Raw genomic sequence first — 12,196 nt, 5'->3', positions numbered from 1 at the left:
GAAGTAGCTGAGAGCTATCTCTTAGACATGAAAGCATTCCCCCTGTGGGGCTATACACAATGCGACTGGTAGGGGGAGTCAACCTAATTCTAAAAGTATACTGGGAAGCATAAGTGGAAATCTACAGGCCTTTCTGGTTTTCATTATAGGAGTTTAAAAATAATTAAACAAAAGCTTGAATTTATTTTGTCTCCTTAAATTACTGCACATGCCATAGCAAAGAGTACATTGCTGGGCTGGGTGTTTCTGTGAATCCCTTTGCAAACCCAGTCCTGCTCCCTCCTGGCCTGTGACTATTGCCAACTTCTTTGCCACTTTCTGCCTCTCAGTCCCCCCTTCTCTTTCTAGTTTTGCCTCTGGCACTACCCACCTCCACTTCGAAGTCACTAGAGAAAGCAGGATGCCAGGCCCCTGGCTCTTCTGTGGGCAGAGGGATGATGGTGTTAGTGTCTCCACGAGAAGTTGGTTGGCGATTGGCTTAAATTGATGTTTGTAATGAATGCAGTTTTATAACACTACAGTAAATAGGGTGGAGTGCTCTAGCTGCTCAGTGAGATCTGAGTGGGCCAGGCCCTGCAGTGTGAATGCTTTGGTAACACAGGAAGCAGTAGCAACCAGTGGCACATGCTGGTAATGTACAAAAAGGGGAGATGGTGCTTCACTGCTTCTGGGCAGAACAACACCCAAAACCTCCCCTCTTGTCAGGTTCTCCCCACAATGGTCCCCCTGGCCCAGACAGCGGAAACGGCAAATCTGCGTTGTGCATTCCAAAGCAATTGCGTCAGGCTTCTGCACACAACATGCCGTATGCAAGTACACACCCTCTCAGCCCTGCACAGGGTGACTCATTCGGGTGTGGGTGGTGGTAAAGTGACAGGGATGCTTGCATGGGTGTTGTCTGTGCCTTACTTTCTATGTGCATCCACGCAGGATTGCATTGTCCAGAAGTGTCAGTCTGGACCATTCATGAGCACTAGACACACAAACAAAACAGGCCAGCAACAGAATCACATCAGTTTATACTAGGAATGAACATAGCCCAATGTTTTTACAAGATTAGCCCCCCTCACAACAACAGTTGCAGTCCCGATCTCCTTGCTGTTCAAAACCCAGTCTAAGTAGCAACCCACCCACTGGGATTCTTAGTCTCCTCTTTCCTGCATACTCCACTCAGGGACCACTGAGTTCTCCAGCTTTGTCTACACCTTCAACCTAAGGGTGACATAGCTACAGTGCTCAGGGCTGTGAAAAATCCATGCACCATAGCTTTGCCTCCATCAGTGCAGCCAGATCAGTGGAAGAATGCTTCCACTGCCCTATTGTTGCCTGTGGCAGTGTTCCCACAGGCATAGAGGAACCCCTGTCCTGTCACTGCAGTCTACATCTATGCTACAGGATTAGGCTGTGGCTTTACTACTGTAGTCTCCATAGCGTAAACATGGCCTCAGTTACTTATCCTCTCTGACTGCTCTTTCTGTGTAGTTTCCAGTGAGCTCTTTTTCCTCTGCAGCTGAGATAACCTTCAGTGCTTGATTTTTCCATAATGAGCGTCTCCCAAGTAACCAGGGCAAATCTAGAAATAGAAATGGGCACAGCTCTAGTTTTCTTCCTAGGTAAGGCAAGTGTTGTCTGTCCCAAAGGCACTAGGCCTGACTACCTACTATGCAGCCTGGTCAAAAACCTCCAAACCAGACACACCATCTACTGCCATGTTTGCATGAATCCTGACGAGTCTGCCTTTAACTCGCTCCTCATGGCCACATTCCTGAACAAAACCCAGGTCATGTCATCATGGGCCAGAACTGTCACGTCTTTCTAACTCAGTCACCTTTGATTCCTGAAGGCTGAAATGTTCATGGGCAAAGTCTAAGCTGTGTCTGAATAGCAGGCTTGTTTCTGGCAATAAACTACATGGGAGGGTATGAAAAGCAACTTGTACTGTAGAGTCCTGCACCGGACTATTTTTTTAAAATCCCATTCTTGTCTCTCCCTGCAATTCCCACTCCCATCTACTCCTGCATTGTTTCTTGCATTTTTTTTCTGTTCCCACCCGCAAAACCCTCCCATCCCACAAATTCTGCAGAAGAGAGATTCCCCCACACTGCTAAAAACAAACAAAAACAATAGAAATCAGACACAATTTTGATCACTAAAAGAATAACACAAATCTTGCTTAAACTATGTCAAAATACTTTAACTCCTGTTATAATAGACATCAAATCTCTTTCTACTCCTTACATTTTAGTATTACACCCTTTATTGAAAAACAACTTGCTTTACATCACTGAAATTCTATTCATGACACACTCATGACAGATTTTACTCCAGGTTTTTATTGCCCATCCAATCCAGCCCGCAACAAGGTCCATTTTACCTGCTCCCACTATAATGGCAGAGGGTCCTGAGGTAGTCACGGGATCCCAGTCCCACTACCGGGCTTGGCCATATTGCTAACTCCCTAAGGGTGTTCTCAAAATCTCTCCTTGCTTGTCACTGCAGCGTGTGTTTTCTCCAAGTCAAAGAACTGCTGTGAGAGCCAAGCTCTTCTCGGGCCATCTCCTTCATGCTTCCTCCACTACTCACATGAAGGGCTGGATTATGATTAGCCCTTGCTCCATTAGGGAGAAGGGAATGAGGAAGCAGGGTCAAGTGCAAGCTTGTGGAGAGTGGCCTGAAGATCTATCTTGTGCTATCTTTCTGGCTGGGCTGGTGTGTGCACCTACAGGAGGCAACAGGGGCAGCTACCCCAGAGTCCACCAGTTCAAAAGGTCCCGGGGCTCCTGGCCATTGCCACAGTGGCAGCAGCAGTGGCCAGAACCCCAGGCTCTTTAAATCGCTGCTGAGTGCTGGCTGGCTCTGAGGGCTGGCAGGGAACGGGAGGGGGTGTGGTGTGGTGCACTCGGGGCGACTGAGGGCTGGCAACCCCAACCCTGCCCCTTCTGGGTGTGTGGAACCCTCCTTCTTTTCCCAGGGGCCTGACAAGTCTGTCAGCCCCCTGTTCATGTCAACCTGAGATGCAACCACAGCACTGCCCCCGAAAGAGGGCTGGGGGGTCAGTCTCAGAATCTACCTCAGAAAGTGCACTGTTAGCTCACTTTAAGATTGGATGCTCCCCCATGATCACCGGGTACCTGTGCACACGCCCTGCCCCTCACTCCCAGACAAACCAGAGCAGTATAGTTACAGGCAGGAGAATTGTCCTCTTCCAAACGCAATAGTTTAAAGTAGGTTTGACTTCACTGTTTGCCCTGCACCTTATCAGAAGGCTACTTCTATTCTTGGCTCCGAGCACAACACCTCTCTGTATTAGCCTGAGGAAAAGACAGCAGAGTCGAATCCTCCTTCGCCAGCCTGTCTTCCATTGTCCTTCCAAGTGCCTCGCAGAGTGAAGGTTCGCCATCTCGAGCCCTGCTCCATCGCGTATTGAGGAGAGCGGGGGGACTCAGCTCGCTCGCACTGACAGTGCTGGCAGGGTTGAAACGGAGTGGGAGCCAGGCATCACTTTGACAGACTGTGCTGTGAATAGCTGGCTGACGTGTCTTAGGTTCAAACCTTTCCCGCTGACAGCAACATGACATGAAACTGACTGTACAGCTCTCTCCCTTCCACTTAATTTTGTTTCATTCTTCCAGCCTAATACAGTGGCAGTAACGGCTGCTTCTTGTAGAGCATTGGTCACCAACCAGTAGATCGGAATCTACCGGTAGATCTTGGAGCCTCTGACAAGGGATTCTGACAGGTTTAACCAGGAGGCTGTCAAGTGCTGGCACTTCATCTGCCCCTCTCAGCAGTGCCGGCACTTCTCCTCTGTCTTGGAACTGCCCCCCAACCCCAGGAGCCTCTTGCTTGCTATGCAGGGCACAGGAAGAAGAGCAGGGTGTGCTGATGTCAGGGTGCCCTTCCCCTCACCCTCTAACCCCATCTCCACAGAGCGGGGGAGGGGGCAGCAATGGAGAGAGTTTTCTGACTGCTTTTGGGGATAGGGGTGAGCCTGCCTTAGTCCCCTGCACCATTACCCAGAATCCATTTGTGGTAAACGGTGCCCAGCTGGATCCTGCACCCCAAACTGCTGCCCTAGCCCTGAGTCCTCCTGTACCCAAACTCCCTTCTAGAGCCTGCACCCTGACCCCCACAGCTGCTCAACTACCTCAGCTCAGAACCTCTCCCACGCTCTAGATCCTTTAGCCCAAGATCAGAGTCCGCATCCCCCTCCCCCAGACCCTAGCCCTCTGTCCCCAGCCTGATAAAAGTGAGTGAGGATGATGAGGAAGGCAGTGGGAAGGAGTCGGGGCAAGGGTGTTTGGGTTTGAGGTAGAGCCTGGATTGCACTTAAATTCAATCGTGCTTAAAAAGGTTGGAGACCCCTGTTGTAGAGGATGGCGCGAGGCGCATCTCGCTGCCCCCCAGTTCCTTGCTGGAGGAAGTGAGTGGGTGAACTGGGCAATGGCAAGATGACCCACAGAGTCGTGTGTTTCAAGCAGTGGATTGGGAGGCAAGAGCTCAGAATGTTCTTGGGGCTTTTCTATACCAACATGGTTCATGGTCAGCTGGGTCTGAATCTACCCCCTGCTGACTCTGCCACTGTGCACTGACAGTTCTTTAAAGCACCCGGGGACATGTAGTGCACGGCCGCTGGGCCCACACGGACGGTTAGTGTGCCGCAGGCCAGTGCAGGGGGAATTGACATCCCAGCCTGCAGCGCATTAAGTATTTGTATAGATAAGCCCTTGGAGCATGACCTTGATTCTGGAATTTGCTTCACTATTGAATAGGCAAAGCCCACGGCTACATTTCTATCACTATTCTACACCCAAGTTTGTTGACCTTCTGGGTGCACTCCCAGGCTTATTTGTGCTCATGCAGGAGGGCTGACTGAATTGCTAGGCCCTGGGGCAAGGTGAATGGGGGGCTGACTCTGTGCTCCCAGAAGGGCTTAATGGATTGTACCGCATCCCCTTCCCCCCAGCCCTGAGTGATGTCTGGAGCTGGGGCTCTGGCCACAGTAGCAGTGGTCGGGAGCCCCAGGCCCTTTTGAATCACCGGGCCTCAGGATAATTGCTTCCGTTTCCCCCTGTTGGCGGTCCTGTACTCATGCATTTCCTTGATGGATGGCTTCAGTGGCAAGGGACTGGAGGAGAGGGCTCATCTATGGGCCGAGTCCAGTTTTGTTTTTTACGGACTCCTGTCAACTTTCATTACTTCAGGCGTAACAGGGCCACTGCCTTGCGAAAGGACTAGACCCGCTCCGCCGTCTGACAACCCTGCTGCTAGGTACTACCATGATAGACGATGGTTATCTGTACATTTGTAGCAATGTTCAGTACAGAGCTGCTGGAGCCAGGTATGTCTGTGACAGTTACTGGAAGCTGTGTAGCTAATCCCTTCAGCCAGCACTGAAAATGTCCCCCTAACAATGGCAGTAGAGAGCAATATGTACTCTGTGTATCTTTTCTGGTCCCTAACAGTATTGTTCTGCATATGCGCCTATGTTTACTGTCAATCATAACTGGACTTATCAATATTTCTCAGTCTGGATAAAATCAGAACTGACTTGAACCTTCACCCATCTCTCCAAGTGTGCCTGAACCAACTAGGCAGATTCAAAAGTGTTAGTTAGACTTTCATTATTATTATTATTATTTTATTTTTCATTTTAGTGCAATTTCCTGCTTTCAGCCAAGTGCTGGTCTCGGACATAATATGTTACAGTACCTCTGACACTTGAAATCTCAAGAGAAAGCGTCTTCTTATGAGATTGTGAGCCCCTGTGTGCTTTGCATTTTAAACAAAACAAACAAAACTTTTCACTGAGGAGAGTCAATTAAACCAGTGGTTCTCAGTGTGTGGTCATGGCCCCATTTTCATGGTTTTGCCAGGCTGGTGTTAGACTTGCTGGAGCTCAGGGCTCAAGTCCAAGCTCCATCACCCAAACTGAGGCTGTGAAACAAAGTTTGGGAGCTGCTGGGGTTCTGTATTGGCTGCTGAACAGCTTAGCAAGAACTTTGCTGCTGAACTATTGGCAGCCGAAGGGGAAAGCTCATTCTGGTGCTAACAGAAGGGAAATAATTTTTAGTGAGAGCTTGCAGATGAATAGCGGTTTGGAGCGAACTCACATCCTAAGTCAAGGGCCTGGAAAAAAGAGAAGTTGCGTGGGTGGGAGGAAGATTTGCGGCTTAGATGTTTACATTTTCTCTCATAAATTGTTAATGCCTGGTTTGTGCAAACTGGTCCCCCAGCAGAGTGAGTCATGCTCTGGCTCCGGGCCTGCCACTGGCTTTCCAGCGGTCTAAGCTACACCTTGGCACCCAGTCTCTGCCAGGTGGGACCCCTCATTTATGTCCTTGTTTGTTGGCTGAAATTTCTTCCTCCCGGTTGTGCCCTGTCAACCCCTGAAATAGAGTTTCACTCACCTGCTAATGAGAATCTGTCATGGCTGGTTCATACTCTCCATGTGGTCATATACCAGCAGAGAAGGCAGGCTGTATCTCCACTGACTCTGTACTATATTCCCAAAAGATTTGTTTAAAGGTACTTACAGCAAGATCTGATTCTTGGAACGGCAAATCCCTGCAATCAGTACCTGCGACCTTCAGCCCTTTCTGTAACCAGCCACTGCATGCTGGAAAGCAAAAAACTTTCCCTGGGACTTTGTTTACTTTAGTTTCCAGAGTCACTGCAAACATGATTTTAAAGCAACAGTTCTCCCTTTATTCAGATAAGTCGGTGCAAATATGCACCAAACGTCCTTCATGCTGTCTGGGTTGAAGGCTTTACTACAATGCATATGTAACATGCCCAATAGACATCTTTAATGACTGGACAAGGATCTAAAAATGTGGATGATAATTTGAACCGCAAACTCAAAGGAGTGCAAATAATAAATGGTCTCTGTTTACATTTGGAAGGGCAAACTGGTTTTGCTATTGCTTTTCTAATGCCTGTAAATAATGCAAGCTGATTGCTAAGTTTTATGGTTACTTTTTAATTGCTGTTGTCTTTTAGTTCATTTTGTGTAGGTAGCTAAGCATTGGTATGTATGAAGCAGAGCCAGTCTATTTTTGTGCCTTTTGAATCTATTAGTCAAAATTTCTTTTATAACATTTTCTGTGCGGAAATACTTTGACATCTATGTAGGATTTACACCTATATTTTCTGTTGTCCCCTATTGAACCAATAATCTCTGTTGGGAGGTTAGGCTTGAATGTTTCTTAATTCTTCTGGACAGCTGTGTGGTGCAGTCTCTACGGCTATGTCTACACAGCAGCCTTATTTTGGAATAACTGGCATTCTTCTGAAATAACAGTCTGAGTCTACACAGCAAGCAGTTATTTCGATATAATGTTGAAATAAAGTCGAGCTGGACGACTTCTTACTCTGGGTCCCATTACCTTCATTTTATGAGAAGTAAGGAAAGTCGGAGGAAGAATGTTCTAACTTGGACTTGCTGCTGTGTAGACAGCTTATTTAGGCTTTTGGCACTATTTCTACTTAAGCTGCACAATTGACATAGCTCAAGTTGAATAACTTATTTCGGCTTTAGCCCTGCTGTGTAGATGTGCCCTAGGAAAGAACACATTTTTCCTACTCCTGAATAGAGTAACCTGAAGTATGCTATTTTTATATTTCTTTTTGTAAAATCCAGTGCATCTCGACTAAATCAGTGGAAACCTTTCTGTTGATTGTGGGATTTGGATCAGGCTCTTAGCATAGAGTCACAGAAATGTAGGATTGAAAGGGGCCTATGTCATCTAGTCCAGTTTTCTGAAGTGAGACAGGACTAAGTATTATCTCCAGACCAGTGTGTCTCAAGCTTTTTCATACCAGGGACCAGCTTGCTGCCTTCCTATACCATATCAGGGAAATCTCAGGGACCAAAGCTAGCCCTCAGTCCAAGCACTGAGAAACCCTGATCTTAGACCATCCCTGACAAAGGTTTGCCTGTCCGGTTCTTACAGACCTCCAGTGACAGAGATCCCAAGACCCTCTAGGTAATTTGTTCCAGTGTTTAACTACTCCTACAATTAGGAATGTTTTCTTAAAGTCTAACCTAAATCTCCCTTGCAGTTGGAGCCCATGACTTCTTGCCCTGTACAACTATATCCTAAATTTTTGTCAGTCACAAAATTCTCATCTCTTTTAAGATCTGGCTCCTGTATTCTGGAACCTGGTCTCCTGCCTCACTGATTTCCACAGGTTTAAGGCCATTCGCTCATTTGGTGTCACTCTATTGAAGTGACGGGGACTGTGCCGATGTACTTAAACTGATGATCCAGTCCTGGGTGTGCAATGCATTCAGCAATCTGTTCCTGGATTGTTAATCCAGGGCAAGGTTTAGATGGGTCCTGTGTGGAGATAATGGGCAGTGTGAGTTGAGTCCCTTGGTCTGTGAGCTTGTATTTGTAGGTGTCCAGCAGTTTCATTGAAGACTCCACTGGAATGATGACTTGTCTCCATCAGGAAACATGCCACCGTACCTGCCATTAGCTGCTTTAAACATCTGTTTTTGCTGTGCCCTTCAGGATCTAAAAATCATTCAATTGACTCATCTACGATTCTGTCCCTTTTAAAGCTAAATAAATCCTGAGTTTACAATTTATCCTTGTATGCAAACCTCATTATTTCTCTAGCTACCTACCTTGGTCTTCTCTGGGCCTTACCATTTTTACTGTTTTTTTTAAATACAGGCAGTCCCCGAGTTACGCGGATCCGACTTAAGTCGGATCCGCAGTTACGAACGGGGCACTTCCTCTCCCTGGTCTCGAGCAGACCAGGGAGAGGAAGCAAAGCGGCGGCGGAACGCGCGGCCAGCTGACAGCCCAGACGCTTCTGGGCTGTCAGCTGGCCGCGCGCTCCGCTCTGCTCCTCCCCCCTCCCCCCTCCCCCCCCCCCCCGCAGACTAGGGGGAGGGGGAGCGGAGCAGAGCAGAGCAGAGCGGCAGAACGCGCGGCCAGCTGACAGCCCAGACGCGTCTGGGCTGTCAGCTGGCAGCGCGTTCTGCCGCTCTGCTCTGCTCCGCTCCGCTCTGCTCTGCTCCCCCTCCCCCTGGTCTGCAGACCAGGGGGAGGGGGAGCAGAGCGGAGCACGCGGCCAGCTGACAGTCCAGACGCGTCTGGGCTGTCAGCTGGCCGCGCGTTCCGCCGCTCTGCTGTGCTCCGCTCTGCTCCCCCTCCCCCTGATCTGCAGGGGGGGGAGGGGGAGCAGAGCGGAGCACGCGGCCAGCTGACAGCCCAGATGCGTCTGGGCTGTCAGCTGGCCGCGCGGTTCTGCCGCTCTGCTCTGCTCCGCTCTGCTCCCCCTCCCCCTGGTCTGCAAACCATGGGGGGAGGAGGGGAAGCAGAGCGGAGCACGCGGCCAGCTGACAGCCCAGACGCGTCTGGGCTGTCAGCAGGCCACGCGTTCTGCCGCTCTGCTCTACTCTGCTCCCCCTCCCCCTGGTCTGCAGACCTGGGGGACGGGGAGCAGAGCAGAGCAAAGCCGCGGAGCCCGAGGGCAGCAGGATAGCCACGGCGCGTCTGGGCTGTCCCGCTGCCCCCGTGCTCCGCGGCTTTGCTCCAGACGCCTGTGGTACAGCAGCTGGGGCGCTGCCGGTTGGTCCCGTAGCGCCGGTCCCGTAGCGCCGCTCTGGGTGCCACTGGACCAACCCAGCAGCACCCCAGCTGCTCTGCCCCAGGTGTCCCCTAGTCAGCAGCTGCTGAAAATGACCAGTGGCTGACTACAGGAAGCCCCTGCCCCGGGCTTCCTGGAATCAGCCGCTGATCAGTTTCAGCAGCAGCTGACTTGGGGATGCCTGGGGTTCTTAAGTTGAATCTGTATGTAAGTCAGAACTGGCGTCCAGATTCAGCCACTGTTGAAACTGATCAGTTTCAGCAGCGGCTGAATCTGGACGCCAGTTCCGACTTACATACAGATTCAACTTAAGAACAAACCTACAGTCCCTATCTTGTACGTAACCCGGGGACTGCCTGTAATTTACATTTATAATTTTTAATTGAATAGATCTCAGTCCTTCATTAAGTGTAGCCTTTCTTACAGTCTATTAATCTTTTTTCCACATGAACTCACCAGTATTAACTTCTAAATTCCTTTTCCCGGTTTTCTTTTCCACTATATCAGGAGTTACTGCAGTAGCTTAAGAAGTAGCTCCCAAAACTTGAACACGGTACTCTAAATGAGAGGGCTCCATTGTTCAAATACTGTCATTATATTATGTTCTGGATTATTTTTACATCCCCTTATTAATGCACCCACACATCCTATTTGCATTTTTTTTATAACTTACTTTTTTTTTTAAATTCTCATTACAACAGTCAGATTTAAGAGCAAAGAAATAACAAGTGTAGAACAATAGATGTGAAGAGCTCGAGTCTTCCTCTAGCTACTGCCATTGACTCTGACTGAATCACGCCTGATTTGCACTGGAGTGAGTGGAACATCAGTATTTACACTATTTTCTGTGGATAGTGAAGCATTTTAATAAATAATTTGCAGCGTGCAATATGTTGCTTGGAGAAACCACTTTTTTTGGTGCTGCAAAGGTAACTTCCTGGAAGAGAGCTGGTTTAGACTGTGGTGTGGTCTCCCAAGGGGAGTGCTGGAATCCCCACTGCTCGATTTTTAAAAGTGTGCCAGGCAAAACAAGAGAAAATGTGACACAGGGAACAATTCTGCAGTGGCAGGGAGATGGGACTCAATCTCTTTGCATGGCTTGCCTGGATCTGTGTGGTGTTGCCCCAAGGGCGTAGGTAGCAAACTCAGTTACAAATGCCGCTTGATGCCCTTTCCAGGGTGTGTCTAGAGACTATACCTCTCTGTTGACAGAGGGATGCAAATCAAGCACATTGAAACTGCTAATGAAACAGGAATTTAAATATCCCATGCTTCATTAGTATAAACATGGTCTCTGTTTTTTTTCAAAACGGAGTTTTTTCGAAAAAATGGCAGTCTAGATGCGGAACTATCAAAAATAAACCCTTTTTCAAAAGATCCTGTATTCCTCAAAAAATAAGGTTTACAGGGTCTTTCGAAAAGGTTTATTTTCGACAGATCTGTGTCTAGACTGCCGTTTTTTCGAAAAAACTCCATTTTGAAAAAAGCGGCGGCCATGTTTATGCGAATGAAGCATGGGATATTTAAATCCTTGCTTCATTAACAATTTTGATGTGCTTGATTTGCATTTCTCTGTCGACAGAGGGAAGCAGTCTAGACATAGCCTCAGAAACACAAGATATCCCCCCCCCGGGGACTCTCATCTGTGAATTAATCACTGAAGTAGATCAGCGGCGGAATTAGGGCAGGGCGAGCGAGGCGGCTGCCCCGGGCCCCGCGCTTCCCGAGGCCCCGCGCATATGCCGTGTCAAAGGGGGGCCCCGCGAAATTTTGCTGCCCGGGGCCCCGCGGCGCTGCCCGGGGCCCCGCGGCACTCTCATCCGCCCCTGAAGTAGATCCCTCCCTGGCCTCCCTCGGGTGTAGGTGCAATAAAGGAAGAGGGGGCGATGTTCAGGGACAAACAAGGTAAAATGTTATTTAGGGATTAATTACAAAAGAGGCAGGAAGGGGACGATATTACGACACAGACAGAACAAACATCAGACAAACTGGTGGCAGCGACAGCACCAACTGGGGCCTGAAACCAGACCCACTAAATCAAACCCTTTGGCCCAGTGTTTTAAAATGGTCAGAACAACCCTTAAATACAGGGCCCTATCTCTCCTGAGGACTTGGCGGTGGCACTGGGGGAGGTGCCCAGGACCTGCCAGCCTCAGGCTGATTTAGGGCCCTTATGGAGGAGCGCTGGGGAACACCATGATGTTCTGTCCCAGACTGGGTGTGTGTGAAGGGGAGTCGCAGGCTGTTGGTGTCACAGGCGGGTTGTGTGTGCGTGAGGATGGTAAAATCCCCTTCTTCCTCCGCTGCAGGCGCTGCTGGGGTTGTCCCTCATTGTCAGAGGGTGGATCAGTCAGACCTGCGCACTGCCACCACGAGGGTGGACAGCGCTGAGGCTGAGGCATCACAGTCCTTATAAAGCCACAAGAGCGGGAAAAACCTGAGGAGAACGGAACCCTCGTGGCCGCTTGGCGGGAAAATCCGGTTTAGACGGGTCTCTGAGCAGTCAGTGCCTGAGGAGATCCCACATGGATCCCCTAGGTCAAGGGTCACAGATTCCATTTTGGTTGTCCCATTTACTGCCTTAACACTG

At 49.2% G+C, this 12,196-nt stretch overlaps 1 protein-coding gene across 4 annotated transcripts in view; it reads right to left on the bottom strand.

The window, feature by feature from the left end:
• NGEF (neuronal guanine nucleotide exchange factor) overlaps positions 1 to 6,676 on the bottom strand; it is a 96,736-nt gene extending 90,060 nt beyond the window's left edge. For 2 of the 4 annotated variants that reach the window (XM_075937388.2, XM_075937391.2), the window contains exon 1: positions 6,411 to 6,549. The gene's annotated coding sequence lies outside the window, so the exon portion shown is untranslated. Of the gene's footprint in view, positions 1 to 6,410 lie in introns of all 4 variants that reach the window. The other 2 variants (XM_075937389.2, XM_075937392.2) reach the window with 2 other exon arrangements.
• Positions 6,677 to 12,196: the final 5,520 nt, after the last annotated feature.

Source organism: Pelodiscus sinensis, chromosome 10, assembly GCF_052426305.1.
Source record: "Pelodiscus sinensis isolate ZL-2025 chromosome 10, ASM5242630v1, whole genome shotgun sequence".
NCBI classification, from domain to species: Eukaryota; Metazoa; Chordata; order Testudines; family Trionychidae; genus Pelodiscus; species Pelodiscus sinensis.
This window is presented reverse-complemented; position numbering and strand designations above follow the sequence as displayed.